This window comes from Cebidichthys violaceus, unplaced genomic scaffold, assembly GCF_023349555.1.
Source record: "Cebidichthys violaceus isolate CVI_PGR_0920_01 unplaced genomic scaffold, fCebVio1.0.p SCAF_47, whole genome shotgun sequence".
In the NCBI taxonomy this organism is placed as follows: Eukaryota; Metazoa; Chordata; class Actinopteri; order Perciformes; family Stichaeidae; genus Cebidichthys; species Cebidichthys violaceus.
The window spans coordinates 1,403,091-1,423,145 of record NW_027176672.1 but is presented as its reverse complement, the minus strand read 5'-3'; the positions used below and the strand labels follow the sequence as shown (position 1 = coordinate 1,423,145).

Sequence of the window (20,055 nt, the reverse complement as noted above, 5' to 3'; positions counted from 1 at the left end):
TTACATCGGCACACTTGACAGCTAATTAAAAAGGTGAGAAAGTCATTGCCCTCTTTTAATGACTTGATAACATTTAGGCCTGATGTGTTATTAGAAAGTACGTCATCAATTATGTATTAATAGCAGCAGAAGGTCGCGCTGATCTTTTAAACTATTGAGTAAGTTTGCAGAGATGTGTGCTTGCATATCTCAATAAAAAGAATAACATCAATTATTTGCCGCATGCAAATCAAGACCGATCCCTCTCGCCGCCTTTGTTTTAAAAGGACGTTCTTAACGCAGGCGTGGACAACAGCGCACAAAAGCATGTCCTACTAACATGTAATTAAGCACACGCACGCACGAACGCACCATTACAAATGCACATGTTCCCACAAATACACACAGCGCTGCAGAAGCGCACTGTAACTGTCACACTTAGGGGGGTTAATAGGCACTTAGCAGCATGGATTCTTGCAGCCCCCACCCCCCCGACTCCCCACTTTCCTTAATAAGAGGCTTCAAACAGCCAGCTGCATCACGTGTTCAGTCGGAGGAGGCTGCTCCAGTGTAATGATGTCATGGAAAACTCTTTGCAGACTACGTATGGAGATATGAATATAATATGAAATGATTCATGGACTGTTCTACTTGACATTTGATGTGAGAGCACCACCGTAAAGCGAAAAACAGTACATCCGAATCCTCATTGGTGAGTCAACGTTGGCATCTGCTGGAGGACTTTGTGTATTACACTTTAGCTCACACTGAAGGAGCAGTATACACTGAACCAGCACGACGATCGCCTCAACAATACAAAAATAACTTTTACACTTCTGTAAGAGAGACGCCATGAATAAGAATCACTGGTGTCGATATCGGGAAGATCAAATTCGCGAGCTTTCAGATTTGTTGTTGACCAACAACAGATCAAGTGTCAGCTTCTGATTACATGTTTCAATCGGGAAATGGAACACAATCGTAATCACATTTCAAAATGTGTATTGCAGGTTTCAGGCACTCCCAGTTATTTCATTCAGGTGAACAAAAGGGGATTTCCACAGTGTCATCGTGTGCATGTGCACAAGTGTGTGTGTGTGTGTGTGTGTGTGTGTGTGTGTGTGTGTGTGTGTGTGTGTGCGTGTGCGTGTGTGTTGTGCCTGTTGCTCTTTCAGCACTATCAGTGCTGGCTTCCTCTTTGAAACTGTGTTGTCTCAATCTTCTGCAGCACAGTCTCTGATGTGGCTTGTGAGTCATACTGTGGTAAATATACACATTTTGCGCATGCACACACACACACACACACACACACACACACACACACTATTCACGGGCACTACAGTTAGTATTCCCTTTGCCTTCACGTTACGCTTTGGTTGAGCAACACACACAAACACACACACACACACACACACACACACTCACACACACACACACACACACACACACACACACACACACACACACACACACAGTGAGCCTCGCTGCTGACATGAGCTGCTGTGGAGTTCCTCTGGTGAACAACACGCAGCTGAGCCTCAGTGACAGACAACACACAAGTTCACATCTTCACAGTCGCGAGCAGACAGTGAAGTCAGGAGCGCTCAAACTTCATTAAAAAATATCACGTTGTGCGGGGATATTCTGTCGGTCACCATGGCAACAGACATCCATCCAGGTGCCAAGCGCGCGGATGTGCGCACACACCTGCCTGCTCCAACGTATATACATATATATATATATATGTATATGTAGATGTGCCTCTTAGCCTCCCCGCTAGACACGCCGCGCGCTAAATGTGGCAGGACCGAGAGGCGACAGCAGCGGTGCCTTTGTTCTCAGGGAGAGGAGAACGCGTCTCTGTCAAGGTGTTAATTAGACAGAAAGTTGTCAGGATTGCGCAATGGCTTCAGCTCCGAACGCGCACGGTCCCCCTTTATTGTGTGGAAACTGAGCTTTTTGTCTTGGAGCATTGTGAGCGACGGCGTCTTTGAAAGCCGCAATGCTTTATACAGAAAATATATATATATTATAAATATATATATATTAAAAAACAACCTCTGTTACAGCATACCTACCTGTTATGTGAAAACTTTCTGTCAGCACCGAGCTCAGCGCCATGTCTCGGGCCGCGCGTCGTCTCTCTGGTGTAACGCGTGCTGTACTTCACGCACTGAGGTCTGAAATTTGGAATAGTCGCAGCTCCTCCTGCGTCTCGTGCACTTGGATGCACCAGATCTGTTAACGTGATGGTTTTTGTGATGCGCGTGTGTGCAGCGTTTCTCAGTGTCTAAATGAGATCCAGTGACTCATGTGGAGAAAACAGGCTGCTTCGACAGTATCGGGTTGACTCGTCATGCTGAGCCGTGCCACTGATACACAGCAGCGAACCAAAAGTATTTTATTGTGGATATTAGTCATTGTCAGATAAAAAAAAACAAACAACAAAATTGAATAAACCGCACAGTGACATGTGATAATAAACGCCAACTATTGTTGTGTTCCTTGTCGGTGAAGTGTCAGACCATGTGTGTGTGTGTGTGTGTGTGTGTGTGTGTGTGTGTGTGTGTGTGTGTGTGTGTGTGTGTGTGTGTGTGTGATATTGTATTTTGTGAGTCAAGGCGTTCACGTTATGTAACAGTGATGCTGAATACTGCCACGAAGCAATTTCCTGAAAATAATTTAATCAATTTATCGACATATTAATAACAAACAGTGAGAGAGATGTGTGTTCGGCGGTACGGTAATACAAAGATGGAGGAAGGAAAAAAAAAAGAAAGGTGTCAATATGATACACTTTTAAAATGGCTCTATTATTAATGTCTCCCTTGGGTGTGTGTGTGTGTGTGTGTGTGTGTTCATGATTGGAAATAAAATAGCATTTGAATGTTTCTGCGTTTGCGTGTGTGCATGTGTGTGTGTGTGTGTGTGTGTGTGTGTGTGTGTGTGTGTGTGTGTGTGTGTGTGTGTGTGTGTGTGTGTGAATATATGCATGAGTATGTGAGTCACGCACCACTATCCAGCCTCCTGGGCTTTGAGTTCTGATGCCCATCTTTCAGCTCCTCTACTGCACACTGAACCCAGTGAACCTTCTGCTGTTTACACTCCCCCCCCTCCTCCTGCTCGCTCTGTCTCTATTTATCTCTCTCACACACTCTCATGCTCATTCTCCCTCCGTCTCTCACTTACTTTCTCCCTCCAGCTCCCTACAGTACATCTCTCTTTCTCACGCACTCGCGCTCTCCTGTGTTCTTTCGTCTCTCTCTCTCTCTCTCTCTCGCAGCCCTTCCTCCGCCTCCCTTTATAACTGCGCCTCTGTGCATCTACCTCTGCAGATCAAGACGTATTCAAGACTCAGACAGTCTCCAGCTCTATAGGGTTCAGACAGACACTCAGGGTCTCTCTCTGTGTGTTACGGGGCTTGTCTCTCTCGGCGCGTCGATGTGTGGCCAGAGAAAGAGGCAGACAGATGGGCGGAGGTGAAGGAGGGAGGAGATGAATGGAGGGGTGAGGGTGGAAAGAAAAGGATGCTGGTGCTCTTTCAGACGTCTAAGCATTTCACTTGTATTGAAGCTGAGGACGGAGTCACCATCGATATCTTCCTCGTATACAACCCCGCACCTTCTCCTTCCTCACCGCTACCTTCCGCCTCCATACGTGCTATTTTACCTCCTCCACATCCTCATCCTCATCATCTCGTCGCCATCCACGGCCTTCCATGACACAAAACGCGCTCGCTCCGTCAGGTTATGGAAAGTCGGAACAGCCGCCGCCGCCGCGGCGGCGTGGTCGACCCTCTGCTGCCCACACCGAGCCCCTTCTGTCGGTCGCAACTTTCTCCAACGGCAGACTGCGAACAATGTGGCTCTTTTATCTGTTTGCGTGCATGTCTGTGTCAGCAAATCTCTTTTCTTTTTCTTCATGAATGAGGATACGTGTATGTGTGTGTGTGTGTGTGTATATGTGTGTGTGTGTGTGTGTGTGTGTGTGTGTGTGCCTAAGATAGTAAGAGGAAGGTACAGGAGCCGCGTCGAGGGGGGGCATGCCTCTCATGTTGACTCTTCCAGGAAGTGTGAAGAGTTGTTTTGAGTCTCTGGTTGATGCAACTTCACCCACAAATAAAAACAGAAAAACATCATCTTTGCTTGCACATTGTGGAACTGAAACACGCTATTATTAATCCTGGTCAAGTGTGAGTGAGTGAGTGAGTGAGTGAGTGTTGGACGCAGCTTGAAAAAGTCCATTGAGCTGTGTCGAGGGGCGAGGTGGTGGTGGTGGTGGTGGTGGTGGTGTAAGCGGAGTGTGCATCACATGGCGTGCACCTCAGAGGAGCACACCTCACTGCGGCGGAGAACAGTTTGTCTCTGAGCGTGCGGGTTCGCGTGAGCATTTGAAAAAAAAAAAAGTGTGTGTGAATGCATGTGTGTGTGTGTGTGTGTGTGTGTGTGTGTGTGTGTGTGTGTGAAGATGCTTTACAGAGTGCGAGATTGCTATAATGGGAATTATGCACTCACCGAGGGCGAGCAGGTTTCATTTCCATGCAACGAACCAAGCGCCTGCTTGAATCATGCATTAAAACAACACGCTTGTCGCTTTGGCGCCCGCCTGTCGCTCGGTCATAAATTATGCTAGCCTTAATGGTCTTAAATGATACCAATCAACGGATGATTGTCCGGCCTTTTCTCTCCCCCCCCTTCCCAAAGGCACGAGCGGCTTTTCTTGGCACACGTTGGGAAACCCCAGGCCCGGTCACGGATGGCACGGATACCGCCGTAAACGGCTAATCGGGTATCAAACCGGCGGAGAGGAGAAATCGCCTCCACTCTGTGTCTCATTCATTATTCACAGCCAGCAAATGAAGTTGGTACAGTGGGAGCAATCAATTATAGATGAGAGAGGGGAAAGAGAGCGAGATGGGGGGGGGGGGGTAGAGCGAGGCCTACCTTGCATGCGGCCGAGCTTTAGCACGTCAACGAGCATCGCAGCGGCGTTCGCCGAAAAACCTGCATGCACAGAGCTGCTCAGGAAACAGACTCTGGAGGCCCACAGTTCTGCGTGGAACCCGAGAGAACCTTTTCAGCATGCATGCACCTTTCTCACCAATAGCATTTAGTTGCTAATGACTCAGTATGCTAACTTTGTAGTCCCTCGGTTCACTCGTGTGTGTGTGTGTGTGCATGTGTGTGTGTGTGTGTGCTTTCCTATGGTTCGCCGCGCTGACACAGTCATAGCGAAACTGCATCGGGTCTTTTTCACAAATGTCGAGCGACAGTCATAACTTGCTGCGAAACCAGGATATAAAATTAGTCCAGAAGCAGCGTTTGTAGAAACAACTCTTCTGTGTTTGAGTCATGTGGGCCTTTTGTTTGTCCTGTTCACTCCAACTGCAGCATATGAGACGCGTATTACACCACACACAGCTTTAATGAGGCAATTTAGAAGTGACTCTAGGAATCGAGAATGACAATGAGCATCAACACTAAAATGCCTTCTTTTTTTTTTTTAAATTGTCTGCTTTGTTGTCGACTGCTCCGTTAGTGATGCCAAGAGTTCGATCCAAAACGTGGTGCCGGAATCAGCTCTTTTTGGAACTAAGATATTCTCCAACTGTAGCCACTTTAAAAAAAAAGCTAATGACTGCTGTCTTCTCCGCAGCTTTTAATCAATCGGTTTTATGTCATTGCCATCATTAATTTGGATTTAAGACGATCCTTTATTTGTCCCACGGCGGGGACATAAGCAGTAACACAGCAGCAGCAACAAGAGGGATCAGTAGAGAATAAATCAAGGATAATCAATAAGTAAACACTAAAGATATAAGTTTAAACTTGTCTCTACTTTTGTGAAGCACTTTGAATGGCCTGTGTGATTATTTGTAGAAGGTGTTCATATTATTTCTGTGTGAAGCATCAGCTTTGATCACATTAGATTTTTTGGGACTTTCCTGGACAATGAAGCGGCTCATTAACTTCAAGCTGATGTTCATCTTCTTCTGTGCCAGTGAGCCACAGAGGCAGTTTCACAACTCCAACCTGTGGCTCGTATATATACATTCACATTTGCCGTGGGGATGTCCCACACACACACACACACACACACACACACACACACACACACACACACACACACACACACACACACACACACACACACACACACACACACACACACACACACACTGGAGATAACTCCACTGAGATGGACACAAGTAGTTGAGAGGTCACTTTTTTCTGCAGCTTTACATCAGTGAGCCTCCACTGTTGTGACTGGAAACTATGAAGAGTGTCAGTTGGAAAATATCAATCTCTCTGTCACCTCACTATTCGTTAAATGTCAGATTTTGGCTTCTGGAAACTGCTCTATTTGTGCCGTCTGTATTTGGTGTTTGTGTGTTAGCGTGTGTGTGTGTGTGTGTGTGTGTGTGTGTGTGTGTGTGTGTATGTGTGTGTGGGCAGAGAGGCTGTTTGATGTGAGTCAGATCCAAACCCAGGCTGGTTTCTCTCACATGTGTGTGGGACGCATCCAGATGGCTCCGCAGGACTGCACAAATGTCACTCTGATAATGAGACAACAGGGCCTGTTGAAACACAGGTAGCAGGGCTGTGGCGCATGCTTTTACACTACACACACACACACACACACACACACACACACACACACACACACACACACACACACACACACACATACACATACATGGGGAGAAAGAAAGACACTTTATGTCCCAGGCTGATTATCGACCTCAGCAGGGTCACCTGCAAGAACTGATGAAGGCAATAATATTCTCCCCACTGGCCTCTGCTAAATGACAACTTCACCTCCGTCCCTCTGGGGGGGGGGGAGGTGGGTCATCGCAGGTCGCCGCTCGGTTACCATGGAAACAGGAGACACGAAAGGCAAATTCTCCTGAGCGCGAAACGCAGTGACACCTTACGCCGTCTCCTGCGCACTCGCTTGAGTTGCACATCGAGTGTGAAAGCAGGAGTGAGAAGTTGTTGTTTATTTCATTTTCTTACGAGTGGCCCGTCAGCCTCTCTCTCTCTCTCCCTCTCTCCCTCCCCCTCTCTCTCCCTCTCTCTCCTGTATATAGAAAAAAAAATAACCATTTTCACACGAAAGCCCTGTGGACATTGGCTCGCACATATTTCCTTTGTCTGCATCACTCCGCTCGGTATGCTTCTCTCACACAATATATTCCTGTTATGGTGAAACAGCAGAGCACAGGTGCCACCTTGTCCCGGCGTGTAAGTGAGATAGTAGCCACCCTCCGCACCTCACGGGGGCCGACCCGATGTAGCTACTGCACCCTACGTGGTTGAACCCGCCAACAGCTCCGTCAGCCTCACGCGGTCGCTGCACCTGTTTGTCCAAACACGCACGCAAACACACTTTATATATCAGTCGGCCCACAGACGCAAATACTAATCCACTGACTCCATTATGATCCAAGGCTCATGGCATGTGTGTTTGCAGTGTGTGTGTGTGTGTGTGTGTGTGTGTGTGTGTGTGTGTGTGTGTGTGTGTGTGTGTGTGTGAGAGAGAGAGCGAGTGGAGTGGGTGGCGCTGCTGCTGTATCAAACACTGTCCACTGCAAATTTGCTCTGAGGTGATCTGTTATAGTGACAGGGCAGCATGTATTTTTAGCCGGTGAGAAAGGACAAATAATGAAGCAGGAAAGACAACAAGGGGATGGGGGAGGGAGGGAGGGAGGGAGAGAGGGATGGGGGGAGTGAAATCAGAGGGTAAACCAAAACCACCTGGATGTTGCTGACTTGCCGCTCTTGTGTTTAGAGCACAGTCTATATACATCGTATTACACACCTCATGGTCACGCTCACCCACTTAAACACAGAGACGCACTGATGTCGGCAGTTCAGACGCTGCCAAAAAGATGTTAATGGTGATTCCACTTTATCAAAACTCGCGGCATTTTCAATTAGCTGTGAGAACATTATTCTCCCCCAAAAGTAATTGCTGAACTTCAGGGAACGTGGAGACATCGCCACGGCAAAGTCCGGTGACCCCGGCGGTCAGACGATCCTGAGGTTAGCGTACCCAAAATAATCCCGTTACACGGGAATGCTCGGTGAACGCTGGCCTGTAAACTGTGTTGTGTTTACATCTGGGGCTGAAGCCATTAGTTGATTTACAATTGGGGCGTGAACTATTTTGACAAAAATGATCCATTTTAATAGTTTTTCAAGCAAAAGAAGCGAAAACGAGAAGGCCATGAAAACCTTCTGTCTTGGAAAATTTTTATTTTATCACAATTTCTGATATTTCATGCACTGGATGATTAATCAAATCAAAGCCCGTTTTTTTTTTTTACAATTGACTTTCACCATTCAAAATGTATTTTCAACGAGGTTTGGCTAAATCGGAAGTTCCTCTAAAGATGTGTCTGATCATCTGACCGCTCGTGTTTCGTGCTGCGTCCGACTTCTGTGAACAAGAGTCACGGCCCTGACACAGCACTTTACTCAGAAGAGCAAATGAGGAGTGAAATAATACAACTAAGAGTACAGAGAGAGAGAGAGAGAGAGAGAGAGAGAGAGAGAGAGAGAGAGAGAGACTTCTTCTTTTCTACTTCTCCTTTTTCTCAATGGAATTCTTATAAGAGTAAGACTTTGGTTTTTTTTTCTTCTCCTTCTTCTTCCACGGCAGCTAACCTCACAGCGGCGGTCAAACAACATGAAGTGCTCAGATTGGTCGGGACATTCAGGTTTGCACACGCAAGTCGTGAGGCCTCTGTGTAGCACAATGTCCCCTCTCACACACACACACACACACACACACACACACACACACACACACACACACACACACTCCCTCTCTCTCTCTCTCTCTCTCTCTCTCTCACTGGTTGTTCCCTGAGTCAGCACTCTGCCTCAGCTCCAGTTTCTCTACCCTGGCCCGCCTCTGCCCGCCTGCCTGCAGGACACTATTAGGACATCACTGCGTGTGTGTGTGTGTGTGTGTGTGTGTGTGTGTGTGTGTGTGTGTGTGTGTGAGTGTGTGTGAGCCCGTGCTTGTGTGTGTGTGTGTGTGTGCGTGCCTTTGTGGGAGAGAGCTACTGTTGCATTTACGTGGTCAGGTCCTTTCACCATCTTATGCAATACGATATTTTTCACTTTGCGAGTAACCCTGGATATTTCTGTCTGCTCCACCGATTCAGCTATTGTACCAGTGCACCATAAAAGATGCACTTCTCTCTCTCTCTCTTTCTCTCACTCTCGCTCTTCCAAAACACTCCCAATGGGCTTTGCATGTTGTAGTGTGCCTGTGTGTGTGTGTGTGTGTGTGTGTGTGTGTGTGTGTGTGTGTGTGTGTGTGAGTGAGTGAGTGAGTGCCGGATACTACTAGTTCTGCTAACATAGCCCAAAAATAGCAAACTGTAGAGGTGTGAAGTAAAAAAGGAAAGGACACTTTAGTAGAGGAGTAACTGACACGGGGTGAGTCACTTTCTCTCTCACACACACACACACACACACACACACACACACACACACACACTCATGCGCATACAAGCACACACATGCATATACTTTATATACAAAAGGCACATAACACACACAAATAATTGTGAAACTGCCTCACGGTGGCCTCGTCACTGCTGTGAGTGAGTGTGTGTGTGTGTGTGTGTGTGTGTGTGTGTGTGTGTGTGTGTGTGTGTGCGTCTAGGCAGGAATCACGGGTTTGTGTCTCGCCGCCATGTGCTTGGCTCTCCTTCTCAGTTTGTGTCGTTCCATTTATCCACACAAATTACAGTCAAAGATGTCCCGTCTTCACAGCTCGACTTACATCCACACAGACGCCGCGCCTCTATGACCTCTGTGGGCCACCGTAGAATCTGAAGCTGTAATATGGTGTATTTTCTCCAGACACCCAACACCTTCTCTAAGTATTGTAAGCTTACGAAGGAGCCTTGATCGTCTGAAGTCCCCCTCCCGCTGTCTTCCACGGGACCGTATTTGGTAAAAAACGTGATCTTACCTGACGCGTTTTATCCGGCGACTCTTTCTAACAGCCGGGAAAGCGAAAGAACGAGCGAGACCCGTAGTCGGTGCGAGTGCATCGACACACGCAGGCGTGTCGTAGCTTCACCGAGAGCTACATGCCTACATGCCTACATGCCTACATGCCCTTTTCACAGCCTCGGGGTAAAAACAGGTGTAATTCATTTATAACCATAGTTATGGCCCTGATCCATTTAGGTGGGCCGGGGCCCTGGTGCTGTGCATGCTGGCTCACTGGAATCACTGTGACACTTTAAATAGCAAAAAAAAAAAGAATAATTAATTGAATCAATTACACCTATTTTTACCCTGCTATGACATGTCAACATGGCTGCTGTGAATGGGGCCTTTTGGGTGTGTAGTTTTTCTAATTACGCGTTTTTTTCCCAGCCGTACACTTCAACAGATGCGACTCTCTTGACGCGCAAAATGATGTTTTAAACTGATAAACGTCAGGTGTGCGATTCATGTTTTGGTGGTCCATCAGACTCCTCATCAACGCGCCGAAGAAAGCGACTCGTTAAACAGGTTTTTCCCTCGGCGAGCGGAGCAATGTTGTTCTTCCCAGTTCTATTTACATCGGTGTTTATCGGATGTCGTAGTGCGAATGCAGAAGTGAGAACGGGAGAGAGAGAGAAGGAGAGAGGAAACGATACTAAGACGTTCAGCCTGCGAGGTGCCTAATGATCACAAGAGCAAAAACACACACACACACACACCATGTGATCTCTTGATTAGTGCTGTAGTCACACCCTCCCACTCTTTCTGCTTGTTTGATCACAATCTTCCCTCTATCTCTCTGCTCCAGTCAAACAAAAACTTTCTGAAAGATAATGCGTGCTTGACATGAAATCAGCGATGACCTTTCTTTTTTTTATTTTCTTATGTTGTATGTTTGGCTGACAGATGTATGGTTTTTTTTTTTTTTTTTTTTTATCTTTAAGCATAAAAAAGTACGTGTGTTTGAGACGACTCAAAGTCTAAAGGTGGAATAGCTTCCGATGGCTACGGCTGATTAAAGGAGAATATGATCTATGCCTACGAGGCATTCATGAAGCTGCAGTTATGGCTTTGACACTTGTGTGAATATCTATCTATCTTTGTTTTAAAAGTTACCCAACTGAGCCTCAAGACGCCTGTCAAAGTACACAAAAACAAAAATGAAATAATAGAAATATGAGATATAAGATATTTTAAACCACGTTACTGGATGGAGCCTTTTCGTATTTACACTACAGCTGTTTTAATCAAAGTATTGTCCTTAGTGTTTAAACAGAGGGTGAGCACTCTTTCCGACTGACACGCTGCTCAATATTTCTTTGCCTTTTTAGCAATTTTTCTTTTCTGGTACTGTTTGACGTCACGTCGTCACCAAATTCGGGTTCGAGTGTCACAAACCACGCTTTGAAAGGCATCGGTAGCCACACTCGATATTGATTTATGGCCCGACAGCACGGTATGTTTACCCAGAACTTAAAGCTACGATGAGGAACTCTCGCTTTGCGGGGATGTTGGCGGCCCCTGTGGACGAAGGCGGTAGTGTTTCCGACCGCCGGGTTCCCTTCAGAAAGTAACGATCTTCTCGCTGCCGGTCTCGTTTACTGATGCAGGTCATGTAGAGGCATATGTAATCAATTGAGGCTGTTTGATGAAGTTTAATTTAGGATTTTTTAAGTAGAAATACATCAAATAGGTCAGACCAATTTTACAATTGCCTCAGAAACACATCAATTATAATAGTGGGAAATAAAAAAAGGATAATTGCTGCGATCTGCAGGTCACAGATTCTAACTCTCCTTTTGACTTTGACCCGTAGAGAGATCCCGGCCTTCTCCTGACGCTTCCAGCTCCTGAACCGGAGTCAAATCCCCCCCCCCCCCCCCCCCCTCCCGACAGTGACGGAGGCAGTAACACGATAGTGAAAGCACTCGCCCAGGTGTGGCGTCAAAGCAAATATTTGTCAGCGAGTTAGTGTTTCAATTTGTGATATCAATAATGTCACAGCGCAGGTTAGTTGGGTAACGCCAGGTCACTTGTGATGGGAACCGAGGCAGTACAGTGAGGAGAGCATATGACTTATTGCTACACACACACACACGCACACACACACACACAGGACATTCCAACACCTCGCAGTGGTTTCACAATAAGATGTGTGAGTGGTCTTTTGTGGTTTCACGCTTGAAAGAAAAGCACATGATGCCACTGCACGCAGATCATGACCAAGTGATTAAAGCTAAAAGAGAAGTGACTCCTTATGAAACCCTTGATGTGTCAAGATCTGACCAGCTGGCGTTGTGCTTCACTCGCAGCAACATGTCACTGCTCAGTGATTACGTTTAGCTGCCTCACCTACGACACCGTGGGCCTGGCCGGCACACCTTTTACCCCCCCCACCCCCCCCCCCCCATCATCATCATCATCATCATCATCATCCACGTGGGCTGCGATTGGCCCACGGGGCTAAGAGGCTGAGGTGCTGCAGCAAATAGCAGGAGCCCGTGGGCTGGCCCGTTCTGCAGCTCGAGGGAGGTTAATGAGTGAAGCCGCTGGGCTATCAGCCAAACATGAGCAGCAATGCTAAGGCTCCCACAATGAGCCTGACTGTATTACCACTGAGCTCTGTCTAATTATACACTCCCAGGGAGGGAGAGAGAGAGAGAGAGGGAGGGAGGGACAGAGGGAGGGAGCATATTAGGTAGGGGAAAGGAAAAAAGTTATCAAGTGTCACCGTGTGTCAGAGAGACTTACTCAGAGGGATGAGTGTAGATTGAAGTTGTAAGGGGTGAGATAGAAGGTGTGTGTGTGTGTGTGTGTCAGTTAGAGCGACGGCAAGAGAGGAGGAGGGAGGGAGGGAGGGAAGGAGGGAGGGAGGGAGGGGGTTGGAGAGATCATGCGAGCTGGGGAGAGAGAAAGAGAGCGCACTCGCGGGGAGAGAGAGAGAGAGAGAGAGAGAGAGAGAGAGAGCAAAGAGGCGTTTAGAGAGTGAGAAGGAGGAGAGGCAGGAATAGGATGAAGGAAGGGGAGGCTGAGCACTAGAGAGGAAGAAGAGGCTCGCAGACTCAAAACTGGATATTCCTACGTGCCTGCTGCTTACTGGTCCAATGAGTAAACTCTCTGCTACCTGCTACGCGAAGGCACCCGGCGAGGTATGTGACCACACCGCTTCCTCCTCCGAGTGTGTGTGTGTGTGTGTGTGTGTGTGTGTGTGTGTGTGTGTGTGGGAGAGAGAGAGGGCGAGCGCAGGTGTGTTAGCAACTTTGAATGAATTGATAAACACACTGAGCTGTGTGCGTTTGAACGCTCTGAGGAAACAGGTTCAGAAGTGTCTGTCATCAGGTCATCTCGAGAGAGAGCTGGGTTAATTACAGGGAGACAGAATTTGTGTGTGTGCGTGTGTGTGTGTGTGTGTGTGTGTGTGTGTGTGTGTGTGTGTGTGTGTGTGTGTGTGTGTGTGAATGAGCGTATACCCTCATGTAAATCGGCACCTGTGTGTGGGAGTGTTTGTGCGTGTGGAAGGGCATAACAGAGAGAGTGTGAACAAGAGGGAGAGTGTGACAGATCCACAGTCAAGGAGTGTGTGAGGAAGACGAAGACAGACAGAGAGAAAGGGAGGGAGAGAGAGAGAGAGAGAGAGAGAGAGAGAGAGAGAGAGAGAGGTGGAGGTTCATCACTCAGCATGACGGCAGATCAGGACTTTCAGAATTAGAGCAGTGGGCTTAAATAGCCCTGGTCCAGAGATAGCCAGGGGCCCTGGAGGAGCCCGCTTAAACTGGGAGGAACAGATATGAGATTGGTGAGGGTGGTGTTAGTCGAGCAGTGGGGGTGGGGGGGGGGGGGGGGGGGGGGGGGGGGGATTTCGAAAGAGGTGGGAAATAAGGGAGGAGGAGAGAGAACACAGGAGGTGCAGATGTTTGGGGGCAGGTCTGCAGAATCAAAATAGAGGCTGTGCAGGTGTGCAGCATGGCATCAGTAATATGGACTAGAACTTCTTATTTAACCGGAGGACCAGCTACATGAGAGGAGACGTACTTTTGATTCGTGACCACAAACTTCACGCCACACGGTCAACGAGTGAATCCGACTCCACTCGCAAGAACCTCCTCATTTTTCCTCGCCGTTCTCGCAGCAGAAAACACTACGCCGCGATTATGATTTCTGTAGGTCTATTTCTTGCCACAGCAGCCGCTTGTCCTTCTGCTGCACTGATACACCACCTCCCCCCCCCCCCCCCCCCCCCTCCTCCCATACGCTGCATGTAGGAACACTACACAGGTTCAAAGAGTCCCCAGCTATAGACGTCTTTCGAGCGAGACGCACAACATTTGTCCCCGCTGACTTAATTCACTTATCGCAATTACGAGGACGAGCCGCCGGGCGGTGTGCAGGAAGTCCTGTGTCACTTAAGAGAGGTTGCTTCAAGAGAACGCTCCTTTTGAGTGCACAATTGCAACGTGTGACTCATATGCAAAGGAGCAATTTCATGCCTCGATTTGGAGGCGAGGACCCTGTGGTGTACACAGTGAGCATTTGTGCCAAGGTGGGGCTCTAGCTGTAGTCAGGTGGCTTCAAAACCCAGGGAGGTGTAATATGTGTATTATAGTAAGTTACTTATATAAACCTGGAGCTTTGCTTTGTGACTGTACCAGAGAAGTGCCCTCATGAATGGCGATGATTCTGAATGTGGGTATTTTTCTGTATCTCGCGGGAAACAGAAATACAACTGGCCTCTGTGGGCTGAATGGAATATACAGCATGTTCTCTTCCATCCCATGTTTCTTCGAGTACTGTCACCCTGAAGAGCAGAACGGGCTTGTGGGAGAAGGTTGAGTGGCTGCTGGCCCTTTAAGAGGTCTATTTTTTACAGGGACACACTCATGCATGGAGCGAGGCGCAAAGAGAAGGCAGTGGCACACGGAGTCGATCTGCTCTGCCTCACTTCTGTGACTCCACACAACACATCCTGCAGGACCGTAACCTTGTGACGACGTGACCCCAGATGTACATCACGGGGTTTCTTCTCTATTTCATTTGTTTTTGCGTTGACGGTATTATATCACAGTATTACAAAATGGAAAAAAAGGGATACAAAACATGAATCTCTTTACACTCGTTTTTTTGGCAATGTAAGGAAACGGACGTGTTTATTTGGTCTAAATAACAATGCAAAATGAGGTTAAGTCCTACATGTGTTTTGGGATAATAATATAGTAGTTGTGAGTGTATTGCTGAGAATATTAAAGGGGTTGAAAAAAAGGGTTTTTTGTACACTGTTGTATTACTGTTGTTTTACTATTAATTTAGGTTGTTTTTTCCCTCTTGGGAGAATATAATAATCATTTTTACATCTCTGAAGAAACCCAAAGCTGACATAATCTCATGTAGAAGTAGACGCTGTTGGACCAGTACTGTACAAAAAGACAGTACTGTACAAAAAGACACACGGGCCACATGGGTTCATCTCAGCAATAAATAAAGCAATACATAAATTTGCGGTTGCGTCTACGTAACCGTAGACAGTATAACCTGCGCGGGGGGGGGGGGGGGGGGGGGGGGGTGACGTAGCTCCTCAGGTGCTACATCTCCCTCTGGTGTGTTTGCCAAACCAAAATATGCGTTTATGACGGCGGTGTTGTAAGATCTTAGCCGAACGTGAAACAAAACTTGTTCCGCCAATTCTTTTTTTTAAATCGTCAACGCAAGCTCAAACAGGAAAATCATTCAAGTTCCGAGGTTTTTTTGCGTCCGACGAGGAGAATCAGCCCCTTTAAAGTGAATCTCTCTGAAGTCTAAAAGTGATAACGAGTGGGAGCTCGCAATAAAGACACCCTTATGCACACTGTGCACAAATGTGCCAACATTCCCACATACTTGTTTTGATATGCAGATAGCTATGAAAGAAATCTGAAAACATTCATGCCCCCATCTTACAAACACATAATACACTTAGTTTACTTACACCCACACACTCCTCGAAAGACACCAAAAAAAAAACAAAAAAAGAAAAGAGCACATTTCAGAACATTTTCACACAAACACACATCCTTGCACTTAGTGCACATAGTGCTGTACACACCCACGTAAGGAAAAAAAAATAAAATAACTTATACATCCTCAATATCTGGACCTAAAATAATCTTCTCCTTATGCAATCTGCATGTTATATAATGCATGGTCTGTCATTATCACAGCGCTCCTTTACGCCTGCTGTGCCTCTCCACCTACAGCAGCGCACACACACACACACACACACACACACACACACACACACACACACACACACACACACACACTGCACCTTGTGTCGACAGTCATATACTCTAGCACTCTCACCCACGTTGAGTGTGTGCTCTCAAAAAGCCAGCCAGTTGAGTGAAAGGGAAAGACAGAGAGTGGGTGGGTGGGTGGGGGTGGGGGGGGTTTACTGAAAGTGAAAGAGACGGAGAGGGAAAACTTACATTCACTGAAGGGTACATTCACGCAGAGACTACACATTTGCATGATCACATGGACCTGTGCATGTGTCGTTAGGGCCGTGTGTGATTCACGTCTTCCACCTCTAAACCAGTTTGAGGCTTCGTGACCCCGCGTAACCCGATTTGTGTATTCATATTCTTTATCGCCCCTCTTCCTACTCTCGCTCGCCGGCCGGGGTCGTTGCAGGATGTGCGATGGATAATCGCTCTCACCGTCACACCTGCACCACGGGCAAAAACAACAACCTGACGAGTCTCGCACGTCGTCCCTCTGAGGGAGGGAGTCAAGTTCGGCAACGTTTCTGGAAACTGCGGCGCCCTAACGCGAGCTCGTACTTCATTTCATTAATATATATATATAGATATATATATATAGATATATATATATCTATATATATATAGATATATATATATATATGGAAAGTGCAGCTCACCTAGTTGTGAACTGATCACATCAAGCAATATGTAATAGAGCTGCTATGTGTGAACAGACGCATGCATGGCTCCATTATCAAACTGTACAGCAACTCGGCGGTACTGCCAGGCGGCAACCTTCGGTTCTGACAAGTGAAGCTGATGACTCTACTTCTCTCTTGATTTATTCCCTCAGTAAACATTGTAACATGAGTTCATGGTCTCAATCTCTAGTTTACAGTCTTCTTCACTACAGCATGATGTTCATTTAGTACATTATGCTCCATTTAGAGTCAAACAGACCATAAAGCAGGGGATGCTTTAGGGGCGGGGCTACACGGTGAATGACTGGCGTCTCTACGTCACGCCTCAGTCTAAATATGGTCACTTCTGTTCAGCCAAAATCCAAGATGGCGTCGCCACAAAAATGCCGAACGCGAGGCTTCCAAGCGGCAGTCCACAAACGGGCGACATGGAGGCGTCTACGTCCGCTTCTTACAGTCACTCTGTCGGTTTTGCACAAAACCTCTTCGGCGGCACTCATCAGTCAAGGAGGACCTCCAAACCGGAACAAACCGTTCCCCAGATCAGCACTCTCACAGCCGAAGGGATGAGAATTGGCTCGGGAGCTCAGCCCGACGGCGCCGGGAGTGCTGATGAATAATCCCAAATATTAGTCAGGTGTTTGAATACAGTTGACACCGTGCCAGACTACTTTAAAGTGACAGACACACCTGTCAGTGGGGGTGTCCCACGAGAGGGAGGTGAAGGAAGTGGGATTTCATATGATGCGTTTCACGTTCAGACGCACACATATACGTGTGAAGTACTCTGCGTGTGCGTGTGCGTGTGCGTGTGTGTGTGTGTGTGTGTGTGCATACGCAAAGTGCAATCTGTCCGTTTTCGAAGTTTTCTTTGGCCCTGACCTGCCAGCCCTTGCTGTATGATCAGGCAGTGTGTTCTCCTCCTCCTCCACACTTCATCTACACTTAGGGGTCAGCAACCTTTCACCCCCACGCCACCCACCACTTAACACCCACATCTTTTATTTCAGCCTCTCTCCGCCTGCCGGAGCCCAGGCGGATCGGTTAGATCCGCTCCCTCGTACAGACAGGGCCCGGCGCGCACGAACGCAACAAATTGCACAGTATCGGTTTTGGTATCGCTGCACAGAAAGTGTAACATCTGAGACATCCTGTAGCCTATAGCATCAATAGTATTACCTTCCCTTCCCTGCCCTTGCTTCTCTATTCATTTTCGCAACATAAAAAAAAAAAAAAAATCACTCAGCAAAAACATCTTCCTCTAATTTAATTTGACTTCTTTTCTTTTTTTTTGGTCGGTATTAGCAGAGATTAATAAATAGCAGTGTGACAAAGGCTCTCTCTCTCAAGTGGGACTCCCCCTCATTTTAATTTTGAAAAACAAGCATTAAGCCCACTCAGTCCTATTTCAATATCATTTGCAGCACCCTCTGTAACAAACAGCGCGTCGAGTAAACAAGTGTGTGTGTGTGCGTGTGCGTGTGTGTGTGTGTGTGTGTGTGTGTGTGTGTGTGTGTGCGTGCGTGTGCGTGTGCGTGTGTGTTCTGATGTGGGAGGGGTTGTGGAGCAGCAGTGATAATGGCAGTGTATAGCGATGTTGCCTTGAATGTAATCCAGACAGCGGTCCGTGGAGCCGGTCTAGACAGCCCCGCTGCAAATGAATGGCACTCGAGCTTCAGACGAGAGACCTGGCCATGGCTCTCTGTCGGCGGAGGAGTCGTCGGCGTGTCTGAATGCAGCTCGCTGACATTTTGCTGCTAAACTACAGAACTAACAGAAAACCCAAATTGACTGCCGGTCGCCATGGGGACAGCGCCAAAAACAACAAATCTTTGAAATGAAAAGTAATCCCCCCCTTCCTCCTCCTCTTTTCTTTCACACACAAACACACACTTGTTCTCTCTCTTTTCGAGCTGTTTCCACCCCCATCAGACTTTCTCTCTCTCTCTCTCTCTCTCTCTCTCTCTCTCTCTCTCTCTCTCTCTCAGCGAGAGAGGGACGGTCACCTGTGAGGACGGAGTCACGGTTAAAAAAAAAAAAAAAAAGCAGGGAAAACTAGTTTGGACCAAAACTCCAGCGAGCGTGACACAAAAGCATGACTGCGCATCAGCCGAATGTGACATCGCCGCAGGCTGCGTAAGAGTTGCCGTCGTCCTCGCTGCGCTCACTTGTTTTGTGATGTTTGTGCGCTTTTAAACTTTGTGATGCTCATGATGCCTACACGAACGAAACCCATGTCATCTCTTTGTGGTTGAACATGTAGCTGGTGCAAATGCCGCGTGAAGAGATCGAGACAGTGGGAAAAGTGCAAAAATGAAACTCCTCGTCAGTAGATGCCTAAATGTCAATGAATGACAACAACAAGCAACCCCGTCTCTGTAAATGTCAGCCACGAGGTTGAGCAGAATACCTGTGAACCGTTTGCTCCCTGCTGACCTCAGCGCACACGTGAAGAAGAGGTCTGGTCAGGAGGAAGAGGAGGAGCCTTTTTTTCCTGTCCTTTTGTTGCTCCTGCTGACTGGCTGACCTGCGCGCAATTAGTCAAGTCATATTTTTAACTGATATTGCGTAAAAGCCAGCTTAAGGAGCCATAGCTGCCCTATTTATACCCAAGGGGCTAACGGCCTGTACCACTACACGGGAAGGGGGGGGGGGGGGGGGGGATTTCCTCCCAGAACTATACTAAGCCTTCCTTAGGCCGTACCAGTTGGGATTCACGGGGATTAACCCAGCAATACATTACAGCCGTCATCCTCCCGTCTGCATCACTCACGCTGCACCGCTCTCCTCCAATCAGCTCCGTTCTTGCAATGTTTAGCATGCAGCGTTTACAACAAGAGGGCGGAGCTATTCTGCTGCACTGATGGCACACGCCGTTGATCTACATCCCGCATCAACAAGGTGCGCTAGGCCTGTCGTGACTGAGCACATATGCAGAGAGAGTCACTCTTGAATCGGGTGTTTGCGTGCCGGGCTGCTGGATGAGCGCCCTGAAGGCTGACCTGGCCTTTTGCCCAATAAGCTATCGCCCGTATCACCCTGTCCCTTTATCAGCTTAGCCCTGCTCCTTGTGGAGTAAGCCACCACACACAGCTAGTAGTACTCCCCTCCTCCCCTCACCACTCT

At 47.6% G+C, this 20,055-nt stretch overlaps 1 protein-coding gene across 1 annotated transcript in view; it reads left to right on the top strand.

The window, feature by feature from the left end:
• The first annotated feature begins 12,888 nt into the window (after positions 1 to 12,888).
• Positions 12,889 to 20,055, top strand: part of zmp:0000000926 (ataxin-1-like) — a 17,111-nt gene continuing 9,944 nt past the window's right edge. The window contains exon 1 of the mRNA XM_068729685.1: positions 12,889 to 13,144. The gene's annotated coding sequence lies outside the window, so the exon portion shown is untranslated. The remainder of the gene's footprint in view (positions 13,145 to 20,055) is intronic.